Raw genomic sequence first — 18,816 nt, 5'->3', positions numbered from 1 at the left:
TCACTTTTCCATTTTCCTCTCTCTAGATGAGTGCCCAGCTGCCTAACCTTGTGTCCAGGTGATCATCTCACTGAGGAGCTTTTACTGTTCTGAAAATCTCACGTCCATGACCTGAGACAGTTTCCTTTTCACTTTACTATCTCTGCTCTTTCTTTATTAAGAATGCTCATAATATCACAAAATTATATTCATCACTTGCATGCTTTTATCCACCTGCTGTTATAACCAAACAAATAAAAAGTATGAAATGCCTAAAATCCTTTGATTTATTACATTTTTAAACAAATATTAGTACATCCCTAACAGCACAGCTGAGACCTTTGTTTTAATCAAGCCTTTGTATCTACACACTTTGTAAAGATTCATACACAAAAAATAATAGAATTTAATAAATATAAAATACACATAATCACAGAAGATGACCAAAAAATGCACCCATGTTCTGAATTTGCTTCTAAAAACATATGCATGTTTCCCTTTGTACAGGCAAATTTACACCAGACAAAGCAACACGGGTGATAGACTTTGACCGCTCAAAAAAAAACAAACAAAAACCACCAAGTCTGAAGTAGATCAGAGGAACTGTTGACCAGACAGACTGACAGACAAACATACAGATTGCTTGATTCATTAGTGCAATAAAATGTACTTCTTTAACAGCATCATTTCATATATTTGTTTTCCAGGAATAAAGGTCTATTTAAACTAGACAGCAAAACACTCCATCTCCTCAGCATCACTAGTGGTGTCATGGTTTCAAAGCTGTGCAGTAGAGAAAAGAATCTGAGGGATGATACAGAGATGACCAAAGTTACAAACAAATGCAGCTATACTGGAAATGTTTTCAGAGGTCCAAACTCTTTGGCTTTCTGTAGAGCAAGTATGTAAGAAGTACCTGAGCTAACTTAAATTTAGACGATATGAGGAAAAATGCCGCTTCCCAAAGTTTCCTACAAGTATCCAGTTTATATTTAGAGAACCGAAGGCTCTTTATCCTGACAACTATTCCCTGGTGGATCCCTGTCCTGTGACAGTAGCAAAGAATGTGTATTAGTATTATCAAAGCCACTTTCCTAATCAATTTTTAAAGCTATCTAGCAGATGGACTTTAGTGCCAGTAGCCTCTGTCTGCTGTGTACAAAAGGTTATATGATTAACCACACAGCAGATATGTCTTGATGCATTCTCAATCATCCAGGAAAGTAAATCTCCAAAAAGTTGATTCTGTTCATCTAGACGTAGCGTTTTGTGGGCAAAACGTTTCTCCCACAAAACGCTACGTCCAGATGAACAGAATCAACTTTTTGGAGACACACAGCAGATACTGCACTACAACAGTAGCAGCAGTTCAGGTTCAGTTTGGTTCAACGCCCTTTATTACCTATGAAACAGCAGAAAATGAAACATTTTCATTTCAACACCCATTTGTTAGCGTTAGCTATTCTGCTGTTTTTCATCATTTCACAGGTGAAATAAAATCATAGTACATTTACTTTGCTTCCTGTAGGAGTGATCATGTCCAGTCTGACTGAGACCATGTATTACTTATGAGGAAAGCCAACTTTGAGATTCCTAATCAGTCAGCTTTGGAAAAAACTGTGTGAACAAAGCTCTCCTTTTCACTCTGAGGATGCTACATCCTGCACAGATAAACCTCTTACATGAAGGGCTTTCAAGTAGTTTTTAGACAAATGGGGGTAAAAAAGATATTAAAACTACATTTTCTAAGAACTGTCTGACATTCACCTCTCACACAGTGGAAACAATTCTGCCGCTGCAGGAATAATCTTTGTGGTTATGAAACTGTCGATGTGGTTGCATAAAATGTCACATGTTAGAAGCCATCCCAGCACCTGGGGTTTGTATAAGTGCAGCTGTTGGTGGGGAGATAATCTCACTCTTCTATATGAAGAGTCACCAGGCAGCAACTTCCAGATCTTCATTTGTGATCTCCCCCATCATCATTTCTTCACTCTTCAGCAGCTATGGCTTCACTTCGCGCCCTTCTGGGGGTTGTACTGTGCTCCCTCATGGTTTCTTCTTCTGAAATCCTACCTCAGGCGGACTTTGATTTACAGGGGGTAAGAGTAATCCATAATATTTTTTTTTTATTATTTTACCGCCCATCTATTTTCATACAAATGTCTCCGTCTTATGGAAAAGGAGTACTGGAGCTTATCCAACAAGGATAGGATTTGCAAAATTTACTTCTATAATTACTTCAGCATTTAAGTTATTTGGTTATGTTTCACCCTGGATTTTGCGTGATAATATTTATTTTGTCCATTGCTTTAAAAAAAACTATATAAATATAAAACAGAGTGTGAACAACAAAACATAAGTGTTGGAAACTTTGATGTAAAATTGTGCAATTGTTTTCTCAAGATATAGCATGAATAAAACTAATATACATCAGTGTATTATTAATGTGCATACACACACACACACACACAAAGTGTTACAATAAACAGCTCTTATGCTTCTGTATAATTCTCAATGCTTTTCATTTGTGTCTCCACAGATTGCAGGTAAGTGGTACTTGACTGGAGTTTGCTCTAATTTCAAGTGGTTTGTCTGTCGCAAAGCCAAAATGAAGTCCGCCACGGCCATGGTTGAGCTAACTGAAGATGGGGGTTTGAAGGTGTCGTCTTCATTTCTTCTGTGAGAGGACAAACAAAGCAAATACCATCTGGATAGAATTAAAATATTTACACTGATGATTAATGTTATGTCTTTGCACCCGTAGCGATCCATGTTGGAAATATGAGACTTTAGCCACTAAGACTGACGTACCTGGAAAATTCATATGCAGCATTTCCTGTGAGTACGCCCACAAAGATAGGAAACAGTTTAACCACCACGGTTAATCCTCCATCATCATCATCGAGTATTACTTTTTTTTCACATCTTTTCTTCTGCTGTTTCCCTTTTTGTCAGTCGCGGCGTATGTAACTGAAATGCGTGTGGTTGATGGGAAGCCTGACGAGTACGTCCTGAATTATTACATCAGCACCGGACAAAATGAAACCTTTGTTGAAAACAGACTATATGGTAAAGTTGCATTTAGCTGTGTTCCGTAAACTGTTAAGTAAAGTTACAGCCACTGCAGCAGATTTACATCACGTGGTTTCACAGGACGTAGTCTGGACCTCAGCGATGAGGTGAAGGAGAAGTTCAACCAGCTCTGCTTGCAGACCGGCATCCTTCCTGAAAATATTTTTCATCTTCCTAAAACCGGTACTTTTACATTGGTGGTGAAGTTCTATATAAAAATAGCCTGAAATACAAATTGATGTTGTGCACTGATTACCTTACACTTTCCATTTTTCCTTCTACAGAGGAGTGTCCGCTTGAGTGTATTGTCTGACTGATCTGTTGCAAGATCGTCTCACCGACACTGCATAAAGATCTTACACCATCTGTTATGGAAATGTGACTGAGCAACATCTTGAGTAGTTTTTAACAATAAAAATGCACAAATCTACAATGTTTTTCTTCATTATTCATCCTTTATATGAAATAAACTAAAGAACATCCATAACAACACAACCAAAATTTCCCCCATTCACACGAGTATTTCACGATTCTATCTCCACAACTGTGATCACCATTTTCTTTGTGTATTTGTAATAGTTTTAATAATTTCTAGTATTGGACTGCTAACAGATTAAAAAACAATCATCAGAGAGACCCATTATAAAAATAGTATTTGCTTCCATCTGATAGAGTTACCCTCAGCTCAAATAACTGTGACATTAAAATGCTGTTTACAGTCTAAGTGCCTCGTTCGTGAACAGTGAATTTCACACACAAAACATTAATACTTTCATCCCTGAATCTGTCCATAAAAGTGTAGGACTTTCTCAGAAATGATCAAACATTTGACTGTTAGATGGTTTTCCCTCCATAAGCCTGGTTACGCTGGAGGTTTCTTCCTGTTAAAAGAGAGTTTTCCCTTCCCACTCTTGCCAAAGTGCTTACTCATAAGGGGTCATATGATAGTTGGAGTTTTCTCTCTTTTCTCGGTATTGTTGTACAGTCTTTACCTTACAATATAAAGCACCTTGAGGCGACTGCTATTTTGATTTGGTGCTATATAAATAACATTAAATTGAAATGATTTTTTTCTTTATTATTTATTTGCTAGTTTACATGAGTCAGCGTATCTCAGGGAAAACAATATTTAGACCTATGGTATTTGAAGCCAAGCCTAGCTTATTATTTAGTTATTTATTTTCCCTCTCTTAACCACGCTCTCTTACAGTATCCTCACCATTTACCCATCTTACCGTGAGGTAAGCGTGATTCTTTATTTGGAGAAATAAGAGTGTGTGACAGTGTGCAGGTTACAGATGGTGAACAAGTGCCCACTGATTTTCACTCATTTGGATTCATTAACATATGCATCAAGGAAAGAACAAAACAGGTTGGTACACATTTTATAAATCTGACAATAATTTTCATCTTGCAGTTATTTGCTACAGCCCGATGACCCTAGCAGGTCCCTGAAGCGTGACAGAGCTTTTGCCACTGTGGCCCCAAGACTGTGGAACTCTCTCCCTCATACATTAAGAACTGTGGAATCAGTAGTTGTTTTTAAAAAACAACTCAAAACTCACCTTTTTTAAACTGTTTTTGGTTAAATTTCTGCCTGTTTTATATTGTCCGTTTTACCCTTTTATTATTTGTTATCTTATGTGCAGCACTTTGTGAATCTGTCTAGAAAGGTGCTATATAAATAAAATTTAATTTATTTATTATTTATTTGTTTGTTGTTTTTTGTTGCACACATTAAAACATGTCTTTGTACATAGTAGTAAATGATGCCCAAGGAGTCTTCTCATATCTGCCACAAGTTTTTATGACTCCACTTACATTAGAAAAATAATGTGATGGATAAAAGGGAAAACAAGAAAAGAAGACACACATATAAATAAATAGGTAAATACATGTGTTTGCCAAAAGTGACATGTGGTTAAAATATGGTATTCATGACAGAGCCTCTTTGCTCTTTATTGAACACCATATCCAAAGATCTTAAATATAACCAAGATCCTAGGACATGTGGAACTGAAATTAAAATATCGTTTCATCTGAACTCTATTCAGTGTTATGAGTAAGCTTTTCCAAAGTCATGCATTTTACTAGTTCAGTTTTACAACTGTCCAAAATGGCTTTCAGTAACTCACAAAGCTCTATTCAGACTCTTTTCATGACCTTGTTAAGCCTCCTCCAGATTAAATAGACATAGGCTGTGTCCCAATTCAGGGTATGCATGCTTGAAGTACGCACACTACGCGTACTACGGACGGTGCGTACTATAAGTACGGGAAGTGCGGAAGTGAGAGGCTTGTGAAATGGGACGGTCTAGCCCTTGTGGGGCTGTTCAGGTTGCCTAGCAACTATGATACTAACTGCAAGAAACGTGTCATACAGCATTGTGTGACAGAAATGAAGGAGAAAAAATGTTCTGTTGGTCATTCATTTCTGTCATGACATCACTTTGATTAGTTGGTTATCTGAGGCTGAGACCACGGGACTGTAAAACATGATAGTTGGGCTTCATTTCTGTACTGAACAGTCATTTCAAGATTAGTTAGTAAATAACAATCAGCTAATGTTGTTCATGAGACTAAAATCATCTCACTGTGGTAATGTAAATATAATATGGCCAATATTATATGTATTGTCAGATTATTATGGTATATATATATATATATATTACAGGATATATTACAGCAGTGAGCTTGAACTCTGGGTCAAAGATTAAAGTTGCAGTTATTTATATTTCCTATCACCTTAAATCTTCACTCAAAGACAAGTACCTTTGACAGTGTATATATAGATGTATTATACATAAGAGACAGATATTGTTCCTTCAGTATGTTGGCATTATTACATTTGGCTCAATGCTCACATATATGTGTAAAAAGAAAATGTACGAGCTGTGAAAACTGTTTCTGATAGAATGAAGAGTAGACTGATATATGAAATATTCCTTTATTGGGTGAGAAAATCAGACCATGTCATAACTGCTTTAAGTCATACAGAATAGATATCAGAGCCTTAAACAGGCTGACTTCTGCTAAATGGGTCAAACTGGGCAGAAAGTAAACAAACACATAACATCCTTATAGAATATGATGTAACACTATAGATCAACTTACCTCAGAATATATAAAGCATATAAACAATTACAGCAATATGATGCAACAAACACAGCAGTACTACTAATCCAAAATACTCAAAGCTTCATAGAACTGAAACAAACATTTATTTTAGCTCCATTCTGCTGCTGATACATACTTTAGGTTTCTGAATATTAAACTTGTTGCTGCCTTTCATAGTGTGTAACTTGAAGGCCCTGAGTACTTTCTCCCACACTGAACACACTGGGATGATAACATTATTTGAACATTACCTAATAAGACTGATTCAGGACAGACAATTAGTTCTTTTAAACTTTCCTAGCAGTCCTTCACAAACGGGGAACAGTCTGTCTATTCTCTCCATCTGTCAGCTGCTGCTGGCTCTTCCTCCTCCTCTTCCTCACACACTGCTGAGTTTGTCCTGGTGGATCATCAGGGGTGCAAAGCCTCACAGATGATGTGCAGCAGTGGGTCCCTCAGTCTGTCCTCACTCTGGACACTTGCAGTTGTCACACATGGAAATCAAATGTGTGATAAGCTGCAGGATTCAAACACAAGTGTAACTTATAAATACATGTTCATACTTTTATTACACAATCAGAGAGAAAGAAACAGAGAGAGAGTGCAGGACAGACAGACAGGTGACAGTCTCAGGTGTATACACTGCTACAAAACAGCACAAGAGAAGGAGGATTTAGTGTTTGTGTTATTACGAGTGCTAAACAAGAAGAGTTCCCAGATGGTACAGTGGACACATGTGTGACTCCTGTGATTAAAGCATCTTTCTTTCAGCTTAACGAGTGAACCGTCAGCTCGTTCAAACACACGTTAAAGTCCGTTTGGCTCGACACCACCGAACAGAGGCAGCAATATAACATAGCTAACATTAACAGTGCAGTGAATCCTGCTTGTGCCGTGATATTCAGGACTGCAAACCGAGCAGCATCACTGACTTTCAGCTTGTTGTGTTTGTGGATATATGACTGACTTTAATTATCCATAAAATCATCACATTCTCTGTAAGATTAAGGTCAGCTATATATATATATATATATAAGTAGAGGCTTTAAAACCAAGTTAACGCTGAAAGTACAAACATCACTAATGTCACATAACTTTCCCGACATGTGGCCAACAGTAATGTTTTAATGTTATTAAACATTCGCACATAAATAAGTGACATAATATTCAGTACTTACTTTTGACAGTTCACTCTTCAGCCGCTCCCTTCTGCCGTATTTTGCGGCAAAATTATCCACACCCACCGCTGCGCTATGAATTGTGGGATATATGGGACCACGAAGCGTGCACCGGACCACGCTTGATATTTGGGGAAATCGACGGCGCATTTGGAGTATCCATTTGAAGTACACTTTGAATTGGGACAGCCGTCGTCGCGTGGCGGTGACGTATTCGCACTTGAAATGCGTACTTCAAGCGTGCAGACCCTGAATTGGGACACAGCCATAGAGCTCAGGTAATACACCAGACTGACAGCCTACACTCAATATGGATCAACCACTCAGAGTTTTTGTCCTCCTGCAGCCACCATAGCTAGGATTATGCACTTTGGAGGGGCAAGACAACAGAACTCAGCTGACTGCAGTCTGTAGTCTACTGACATCTAGTGGTGCACTGTTTCAAAAACAAACAAGTGGAATTACATTTAAAATTTATAATAGGAATCTGTACATTATTATTAAAAGACACTAAAGAAATAAATAGTGTAAATACATCCACACTGTCATGACACAGCATCCACCCTGCCTCACAGATGATGTGGCATGCTTCAGCTCATGAGCTGCTTCTCTCTTTCTCCGTCCTGCTAACCAGTGATCGTGAACTCTCTCTTGATTGTATACTTTAACAGTAATACACATGTAACCTTCTTAAGAGCTCAACAAATATCAGCAAACTGTTTCTGTGCAATTAGTCACACAGTGTGTCTGCTAGCTAAAGGTACATTTGCAGTATTTCCCAGGGAGAGAAAAGAATATGAGATAACATCACTCAGAGATGGAGAATGTTGCACAAAACACAGGGCAGAAGAGGAAGAAGAGGGATTAGTTTTAAAGGTTAGGACTGCTCAATGGAATTTGTTAAACTGGAAATTTAAAGCTTACTTTATTATTTTTTTTTTTTTAATTGGATCGACATATTGATGATGTGTTGTTGTCGAAATTCTTGCCAGATAAACTGAAGTACACTGCACTGCACTCTTGGTGCAGATGTGTTTAGATTGACACAAACTAAAACTTTTTTTTTGACAAATGATTTCAGAGCTGGGTTACATCAGGGGGAACAGACATCTCATTTAATTTTAATGCCTTTAATGTTAATTTTCTAAGTGTGTAAGAAAAGTCACCCACCTACAATGTAATCATCAGCAAATAGAGCCATTTTTTATTCCCTTTGTTTTTCCCCTGTACATTATAGATTTTGAAGCTTTGTGAATTCATTAGAATTAGAAGTTTGTATTCGTTGTATTAAAATAAATTTATTATGATATTTATATAGCAGGTGGTGGTACTTTGTGATGCTTCAGTGGAGTGCTCAGCTGCTGAATCTTCTGTCCCAGCGTTCATGTCACAGAGGACTACTTTCACTCACATCCATAACCTGCAACAGTTTTCCTTTTAATTTATTATCTCTGGTCTTTCAAACATTAACAATTAATTAATTAAATGTCCGAAAACAATATTCATCACTTTGCTTTTATCTGCCTGCTATTATAACCACGTAGAATGTACTGTATGTTTATTACAGCTAGCTAATAAAAAGTCTTAAAGATAAAGCACCTGTCTGCTGAATTTGCATCTAAAAACAATGTTTCCCTATCTCAGGAAAAAGTGCATCTATGTAGAAGAAAACAAAGAGTTGAGCCCTTGGTTTTAAAAGAGCAGCAGCAGATATAGTGTTCAACTCTCATTTAGGCCAGACAAAGCAACAGGAGAAGAAAGGCACAATTAAGCAACAGCTCATCCAAACAACCTCAAACTGAACACAGCACACAGGAGTAGTCCCAAACAAAACACCCACCAAGTCTAAAGTGGCTCAGATGAACTGCTGGTCAGAAAGTATACAGACTTTCTTTGATTCACTAGTGAGATAAAATGCATTTCTTGGACAACATTCCTTTTATATATTTGTTTTCCAGGAGCAAATGTCTATTTATACTGGCGAGCGACACAGGCAGGAGGACTCTTTCTCTTCATCATTACTTCTGGTGTCATGGTTTTAAACCTGTGCAGTGGAGAAAAGAACCTGAAAGAAAGCTTCCTGCAAGTATCTGATGTGTCTTTAAAGAACTAAATCCTCCTTATCCTCACAGATACTCCCTCCTTAACCAGTTTCTTATACTAGCTAACAGGTGGAATGACACCACTGCGTTCCAAAGGTTATAAAGTTAACCACACAGCAGACAGTCTTGGTATGTTAGCTGTGTGGAATTTAGTAATCGAGTTTTTCTTGCATTAATACACATACCGAAGTAATTGCCATGAGAAAAGTTAACTGAAGCTTTTATGCTAAAGTTAAGAACCTTTTGTTCACACTGGCAAGTTTTCAAGTTCAATTTTACCATACCATGCCAGTTTATTAAAAAAGTACTTTTAAAAACACCAGCAGGGCTGACAAAAGTGCAGTACAATAAAACCAAAAATAATGATCTATGAAACAGCAAATAGTGAAATATTTTCTTTTCAAGACCTTTTTATTAACTCTTCTCCTGCCTTTATAGTACATTTACTTGTCTTACACTCTTTCAGTTGATATGAGTGACCAATATCTAATTAATTAGCTAACTAGTGCTTTACCATTATATTCAATCTGCTGATTCAGATCAGGTGACATTAAAAAATTGCTAGTGAATGAAATTTGAAAAAATTGTGATCAAAGCTCTCTTGTTTACTCTGAGGGCACTAAAGCCTGCACAGGTAATAAGCTTCTTGGCTTTAAGTGAGGATTTCCATTCGTTTGCAGCCAAATGAAGAAACAAAAGTTCATACACACTTTAAACCTATAAAAGAGAAACTACAGTTTCCAGTGAAACAAGTTCAGGTTACCACGTGTGTCGTGTGGGCGTGTGTTTTTGTTACATGTTACTCTGCATGCCAGCAGGTGCCGACAGGTTAATCTGGCCCTTCTTTGTTTGTCCTTTTGGAGCAAAAGCCTGTTTTTTCTTGTGTTTTTTTTTTTTAACTAAATTTGATCATCACATTGCTGATATCGTATGATCTACATCCCAACTGCTAAGTTTGTGTTATTTAAGTTGTTTCTTTGAATGTTTCTCTTGCTAACCTTCTGACGTTCACCTCTCAACATAATTCTGCCCTTGTAGGATTAAACTTTGTGGTTGCGAAACCGTCCATTTGTTTACCAGAATTGACATGTTTTTGAATCCATCCCAGAGCCGAGGGTTTGTGTAAGTGATTTTTTAGTGTGGGTGTCCGTGCTGGCAGGGAGGCAAAAGGTAATTTCAGTGTCTACTATATAAAGACGCAGCAACTTCCAGATCTTCATCTGTGTTCTCCTCCATCATCATTTCACTCATAAGCATTTATGGCTTCACATCTCATCCTTCTGGGAGTGGTACTGTGCTCCCTCATGGTTTCTGCTTCTGAAATCCCACCTCAGGCAGACTTTGATTTACTGCAACCAATTTAGGGTTGCAGGAAGGGGTGCTTCAGTACATGTTCACGTACTATGTTGTGTAATATACTATAAGTGTTTGTCCCATAAGTATTTGGACAATGAACTTTGTTGTAGATGTGTCTCTGTACAAAGTATAACAATCAGAATGTGGTTGAAGTGCAGAATTAGAGCTTTAATTCAAGGGATTTAAAAAGAATTGCTTTAAATGCTTGCTGGCTACATTCAGCTGCACTTTTACTCACAGGGCTCACCACAGTGGGTGACTGTTCATGTGTGATTTGACAGATTTTTAGGCCTGATACCATTTCTGACACAACCCCAAAGAGATTTTATGTCTCCTCCTGAGATTCAGCCGGTGAGCTTCCACTTGGTAGGCAAATGTGTAAATAACTTTATTCAAGGGCATTTTTAGCCCATTTTGGGGGGTGCTTCCCAAAATGAATCAAAGCACCCCCAAAGATTTCTTACTTTTTTGACAATATTTGGTGTTTTGTGATACACTACAAAAAAAATATAGAAAGCATACAGTACTTGGTTGAGATGTAATATTTTAACAACAAAAGTATAGATACCCCCCCTCCCAAAATGGTTTGTTCCAGCTCGCCTCTCCCCTACCCTGGCTCTGGTGCCCTTGAGACGTGGCTGAGACGCAGCGGAGCGGAGGTGTAAGTTCCTGGCTTAAAACAGGATATATTTACTGCATTCAACCTTCGATTACTCTTTATAAAGTTAGGTAGGAGTCAGACCATGTTTGTTTTTAGCTGAAAAACATTACACCCAGGTAACCTGCAGTGTTGAAAATGTGTTTTTCGACGATGTTTGCTACCCTACAATCCGTCCTGCTCTGTAGTAAAATCAGTGACATTTGACCGTCCTGTTGCTCCCATTGAAATGTATACAGCCTATTTAAAATCTAAAACTTAAAATTGTCCGTAGCCTACTGTTGTTACCACTGTCCTGTTTGAAATGGATACTAACTAGCTAACTGACGCCCATTAACCTTATAACTCCTGTTGTGTGTGTGTGTGTGTGTGTGTGTGTTTGTGTACAGAGAGAAAGCCAGGTTCATAATGGATATAAGGACGTTTTTTTTTTTCAAAAAAAAAGGAGCCACATTCAGTTAAAAGTGTAAAATCAAATTATCCGTCAAGTAAGGATAATGTTGGATCAGTGTTTCAGTATTTTTATTAGATGCACAAGTGGTTTTGTCATGATCCTGGGCCATGTTGGCCCAGCATTCTTAGTTTTCATGTATTTTTGTATTTTGTTCTTTATTTAGGCCATGGTTCCTGCCCTGTTACATTGTTCCTTATGTGTTTTCCCCCTTGTGGCTCTTACCCCCTGTGTGCCCCTTTGTGTATCTGAGCCCTCCTCTCTCCTTGTGTTTTATTCCATGTTTTCCCCAGCCCGTTATGTCTGTGCTCTCCCCGTGCTCTCTCTCCTCCTGTCTGAACCTCTGTGCACTTCCTGTTTTGCTTTGACAGTCCCTCATCAGCATCCGTCATGTTGTGTTCACTCCTCCCCTGTCTCGTTATGATTATCAGTGTCACCTGTGTTCCCCGTGTGCTCCCACTCCCCTCGTTAACCCTCTGTGTATTTAGGTCTGCGTCTCCCTCAGCTCTGTGTCGCGTTCCCCCTCATGACTGTGTGCTCCTCCATGTGTTCCTCGTAAGTCAGTTACCTTAGTTCTTCCCAGTTTAGTTTTATGTTATTTTGTATCGCTGTTATCTTTTGTCATCTGTTGTCAGCAATAAAGCTGTATTTTGAGTTCAGTCCTGTTTTCCCGTGAGTTTTGCGTTTGGGTCCACTTCCTGCCTGCCACACAGCCTAACCATGACAGGTTTGGTTATTTGCCTTTTGGTTGAAAGCACACTGAGAGAGGACTTTTTTATTAGTGGTTTCAATAGTATTTTTTTTTCATATTCATTTGATTTTTTCATCTAACACAATCTATTTGCGTATGATTGTCAGTCCAAAGAGGGAGAGAGGAAAGAGGGGAAAGTACAAGGTCAGGAAGAATCAGGTGAGAAAACAGACAGGGAACAGTGACAGGCACAACAGAAACTGTTAAACTGCTTGAGAGAATTGACCACCAAACAGTGATACATTTGCCAACCTCAAGGTGAGGCGACATGGGTTAAAATAAAAGAAAAAATCTGCAGAGCCATATTAGTAGTATCTGTAGTAAAGATCTTTTCATACATTGCACTATAGGCACAGTGGCCTCCATTTTTATATATTTTTTTAAATTAATATTTTGTACATTTGTACATTTCAAGGACTCTTCTATTTTTGGAGTGTATTTTTTATTTGTCTGTATTATATTATACATACATATTAAAAGTGAATCTCTGTCCAAAAAATGCACTCAGTTTACTCACTATGAGCATCATTCATTATTCTCCCCCAGTAATTAAGGTTAGGATATGTATTTTTTTTTTTTTTATTCCAATTCATTCTTCTTTTGCAGCATTTAAATAACCTTTATCAGATTTGATGGTTTTGTTACAAACTTTTCAAAAAAGTATTTTGCTTCTTTCACAAATGTGGGGATTAGATTTTTTTTTTAGAATTGAATATTGATTTATTGATTAGCATTCAAATATCTCAGTGGAAACAGAATAAAGATCTACCACAAAGCAAGAGACAAGGCTAATCAAAAGGTATTGGCTGAAGCATATGCTTATTAAATTGTGTTAAAATGTACAAAACAGTGATGTCATGTTTTGAGACGAGGACCCAGGCACAGAGAGAATTAATGAATTTAAGAATCTTATGATTTAATAAAGAAATTTACAGACTTGCACAGAGAGGGTAAAATTACGATGACTGATAACAGAGACGGAGACAACAGACGATGAGGACAGGGAGGAACAGGGGTTTAAATTCACCAATGAGACAGTCAGAGAGAACTCGGGACAACTGGAGGCATTTAAGGATGCAGGAACTGACAGAGACAGGGAAGAAGTCTCATTGTGACGAGTAAAGTTTATCTTGCCTGGCTGGGCAGCTCTCTTGGTGCTCAGCACCCCCAAAGCTCTGATCCTAGAATCGCCCCCGTCCAGAATCATACCATGACTTTGAGGTCAGACTTTCAAATGGTGAGTTTGTACTAAAAGTCACTTCAGCCAAAGTGTAGAGGCTGTGTGTGTTTCTGTGCATGTGTTTTAGCCTAAGTACTTGCACCTACAAGCATCACATTATCAGATGTGTCTTGATTTTAACAGCAAAACCCTCCCAAGTTAAATAATAATAGAAGCAATAAGTTTGCTTTGTTTGCGAAAATTGAATAGTGGCTAAGGATTTGATATTATGGGAAAATTAAATTATACCAGATGAAAGGTCACCCCTATGTACTATAGAAAACATCACATTGGCATGTTCCAGTACTGTGACTGGACTGAGGAAGTTCTTTTGTAAGAATAAGTGTAAGAATGAAGGGGAGATCCTCATTGACACAACTAATAACAAATCTGTGAGTGGCAGATACAGCATTGAATACATACCAGGATCTCTGTTTGGACTGTATGTGACCATTACACAGCTCAACAAGTCAGACACAGGAGGGTACAGGTGTGGTTATGGAAACCCTCTGTCTCCTGATTCATACTACAATACTAGTCTTGTTGTCATTGATGGTAAGAAATATGTGATTCAAAATTTAAAAAACAAAAACAAAAAAACAATAGCATGCTTTGTCATTCTGCAGGATAAAATTAGATAAAAACTGAGGACTCCTGTTACTCACTGTCACATTCTGGGGTGATTGTCTCTTTTCAGTGTATGTATGATACAGGCATATCATTGGAACTTAAATAATTTACGGTGTTATTCAAAATAAATGGTAAATGGCCTGCATTTGTATAGCGCTTTACTCAGTCCCTAAGGACCCCAAAACGCTTTACACTACATTCAGTCATTCACACACTGGTGATGGCAAGCTACATTGTAGCCACAGCTGCCCTGGGGCGCACTGACAGAGGCAAGGCAGCCGGACACTGGCGCCACCGGGCCCTCTGACCACCACCAGTAGGCAAACATGGGGTTAGTATCTTAGTTAGGATATTTGGAATGCAGCATGGAACAGCCTGGGATCGAACCACTGACCTTCAGGTTAGTGGCTGACCTGCTCTGCCACCTGAGCTACAGCCACCCCAACAAATAACAAATGATAAGACATGTCTGTCTCTCTCTGTCTCACACACACACGCACGCACGCACGCACACACGCACGCACACACACACACACACACACCTATATATATATATATATATATATATATATAGGTGTGTGTGTGTGGGGGGGGGTTATTTTATATTGTCTCTGCTATATTGTCTCAACAATGTCTGCTCATATACATACATATAATCTATAAGCCAACCAGTTAAAGTTAAAGTTGTGTTGGTGATGACATTGTGTTCAACTGAAAGACAAAACCTGCTTTATAAGTGTCTCAAATGTGACTTGAAAAATATCATAATTTAAACTGAATTTCAGAAAATCACACTAGCCTAAAAGCATGATGGTGTTATATTCTGAACAGAAGTTTCATTTGTGATAGTCAAGATATGATTGATTGCTGCTTGTATATTCAATGTACAAGACACTGCAGAAAGTAAGGTTTTTTTAAGGAAAACAATATAATCATGTGCCAAACAACCATCTGTGATACCAACATCCAAACTCAGTTTTTCAGTGTGCACTCAAATTTTCCACTTTAATGTTTTGAAGAGTCTGAGTTTATCAGATGATGTGGATTGATACCAAGATCATCTGATTTGACAAGACTGACAACATGACTTTCTGAACTACTTTACAGATTTCATTATAATGTATATTCTTCATTTTGTGCTGATAAATGTTTGTATTTTCAAGTATCACTACTGTTTTTAATATTTTATCTATATGTCTTTCACTTCCATACCAGGGGCCCATTCTTCGTACCTCGCTAAGTAAGTTAGCCGGATTTGAATGTTGACGATTTCGCGTGATCTTGGATCGTTCGGTTCTCCGAAGCTCATCTGGGACTTGCTGTCATAGCAACAGATCCGTAAGCGTAAACCTGCTCGGGAGCAGGTTTACTTTATGTAAACAGGATTAGATCGCGGCCACTCAGGTATGTCCGCTGCAGTTATATGAAAGCAACAGCGATATTTCGCCACTGTTTTACCATAAATAAATATTATCAATGTAACTAAATATAATGCAGCATTCTTTTATTGATTTCATACAGATACATACAGGTCATTTCCGAAAAAAAGGGAAATGTACTATTAATTATTCTATGTCATGTAGTAGATTATGTCAGATGTAATTCATATTTTAGAGTAGTAATAGTAAATGACTTCGTGTAATCAAGATGAGAGACCACGGCTATAAAAGCGAAGGTGGATTTGGGAAGTCTGTCGCAGCCATGTCCTGTCCGTTTGTACGCGAGCAACCCATTGCGGAAGGTGCAAGACTGATAAGAAGGGTTTTCAGAATTCAGCGTATATTGCGGGATAGACAGGATCCTTTAGCTCAGAGCGACAGTGTGCTCATAGAGAGATATCGATATTCCCGTGAGGGTATTATTTTCTTTCTTTCTCTCTCTCTCTCTCTCTCTCTCTCTCTCTCTCTAGATATATAGATATATATATATTTCCCAACTTACTGTGCATGCTTCAGTCACCCCTTGCATGGGAACAAGTAAAAGTGATGGAGTGTTATGTAAAACTACACATAAAAAACCCCACAATGTCAATAAATGTCACAGTACAAAAAGCCGGGGTGTGACGAGGGGGTGCAGGACCACCACCTGTCTTTATTTGCTCTGCCCTTTTCTTGGTTGCTGTTATGAACAAACAAACAGGTTATTTCACGGTCTCTTTTCAAGAGACTAAAAGCAATATAAGTGATAAATATTACCATTCTGTAGAATATTCTTATATTTCACTTTTACTTGTTCCCATGTTCTAGTGGGTCCTGTTGTGGCTCTAATGTGACAGAGGATATGGTGTAATATAATATAATGTGGTATAATATAATATCACATGATATAATGTAATATAATAAATTACTTACGAGTTTAATTTGTCAGCAACTTTCTGCCATTCCTCTCTCCTTGCTTTTGCAGCCTTTGCAGTGTTCCCCTGCGTTTTAATTAGACTCTGAAACTCCTGATATCCCTCAATCAAGAGTTCTTGGTCTGCTGCCGTAAAATACTGAGCGCGCTCCTTCGACATCTTCGCCGACCAATCACAGGGTTGCCGATCAATGTTTCTACTATCGATGCGTAGCCCCTTTTAAGCCACCCAGTGATCTCAGATTACTTCATCCAGCTATACTAATCGTCAACAACAGGTGTGTTCGGAGAACCGGATTAGCGAGCTCAAGGTTAGCGCGATGATTTGATCTTGGATGTGTCATTTGATCTTGGATGTAGTAAGCGAGGTACGAAGAACGGGCCCCAGAAGCAACAACTAAAACAACACAAACACCACCAACAACAACAGCACAGAGTCAGAGTTTCACTCCAAAGATTCCTTCGTCTTCATTAAATTGTCCTGAATCCTCCTTGGGTCTGGTTGTGTGTGTGTCTCTGATTGGTGTTCTGATTTTGCTGTTTTCATCCTGCTCCTTTACATTTTTAAGACGAGGAGGAACACTGCACTGAAGATCAGGGAAAATACAGATGACAAAAACATGGAGGTGAGTTTTTGTCACTTATTTGATTTCTGTTTATCAGGTTTCAGTGACCATTGTTTAATCACTGTGATGTTGTCAGTGAAACGTAGTAAAAAAAAAAGCTTCAATATGCAATCTTAGCTTTGTAAAATTTACACTGAGAACATGCTTATTGCACTGCATAATAAAGACAGTTGAAGAAGGCATCAATAGAAACATGTTTTAGTGGCAGAAACAGAATACAAGAATCTTTTTCCTAACATGCACTGTGTTCTTTACTGTGGTGGTAAGGGAGGCTGTCAAACTAAAGAAGAAGGCTTTGGTTGGTCTGAAGCAGCAGACCGATATGGGAGGGCCAAAGTGTTGTGGCTTCAGCAGCTGCGGAAAAAAAACTTGGTTGTTTTGGGAGGTGTTTGGGGAGGTGGTAGAAGGGGAATTTTGACCGGCGTCAAAGTCATCTGGTAACTCAGGAAGCTAAAGCAGAGCTTGGCTCACGTTATGTTTGGTCAGGGAGGAGAACTGACCCGGGGCCCGTTCTTCGTACCTCGCTAAGTAAGTTAGCCGGATTTGAATGTTGACGATTTCGCGTGATCTTGGATTGTTCGGTTCTCCAAAGCTCATCTGGGACTTGCTGTCATAGCAACAGATCCGTAAGCGTAAACCTGCTCGGGAGCAGGTTTACTTTATGTAAACAGGATTAGATCGCGGCCACTCAGGTATGTCCGCTGAAGTTATATGAAAGCAACAGCGATATTTCGCCACTGTTTTACCATAAATAAATATTATCAATGTAACTAAATATAATGCAGCATTCTTTTATTGATTTCATACAGATACATACAGGTCATTTCCGAAAAAAAGGGAAATGTACTATTAATCATTCTATGTCATGTAGTAGATTATGTCAGATGTAATTCATATTTTAGAGTAGTAATAGTAAATGACTTCGTGTAATCAAGATGAGAGACCACGGCTATAAAAGCGAAGGTGGATTTGGGAAGTATGTCGCAGCCATGTCCTGTCCGTTTGTACGCGAGCAACCCATTGCGGAAGGTGCAAGACTGATAAGAAGGGTTCTCAGAATTCAGCGTATATTGCGGGATAGACAGGATCCTTTAGCTCAGAGCGACAGTGTGCTCATAGAGAGATATCGATATTCCCGTGAGGGTATTATTTTCTTTCTTTCTCTCTCTCTCTCTCTCTCTCTCTCTCTCTCTCTCTCTCTCTCTCTAGATATATAGATATATATATATTTCCCAACTTACTGTGCATGCTTCAGTCACCCCTTGCATGGGAACAAGTAAAAGTGATGGAGTGTTATGTAAAACTACACACAAAAAACCCCAC

The sequence above is a fragment of the Pelmatolapia mariae genome, linkage group LG3_W (genome assembly GCF_036321145.2).
Source record: "Pelmatolapia mariae isolate MD_Pm_ZW linkage group LG3_W, Pm_UMD_F_2, whole genome shotgun sequence".
NCBI lineage: Eukaryota > Metazoa > Chordata > Actinopteri > Cichliformes > Cichlidae > Pelmatolapia > Pelmatolapia mariae.
Note: the sequence above shows the minus strand (reverse complement) of the source record.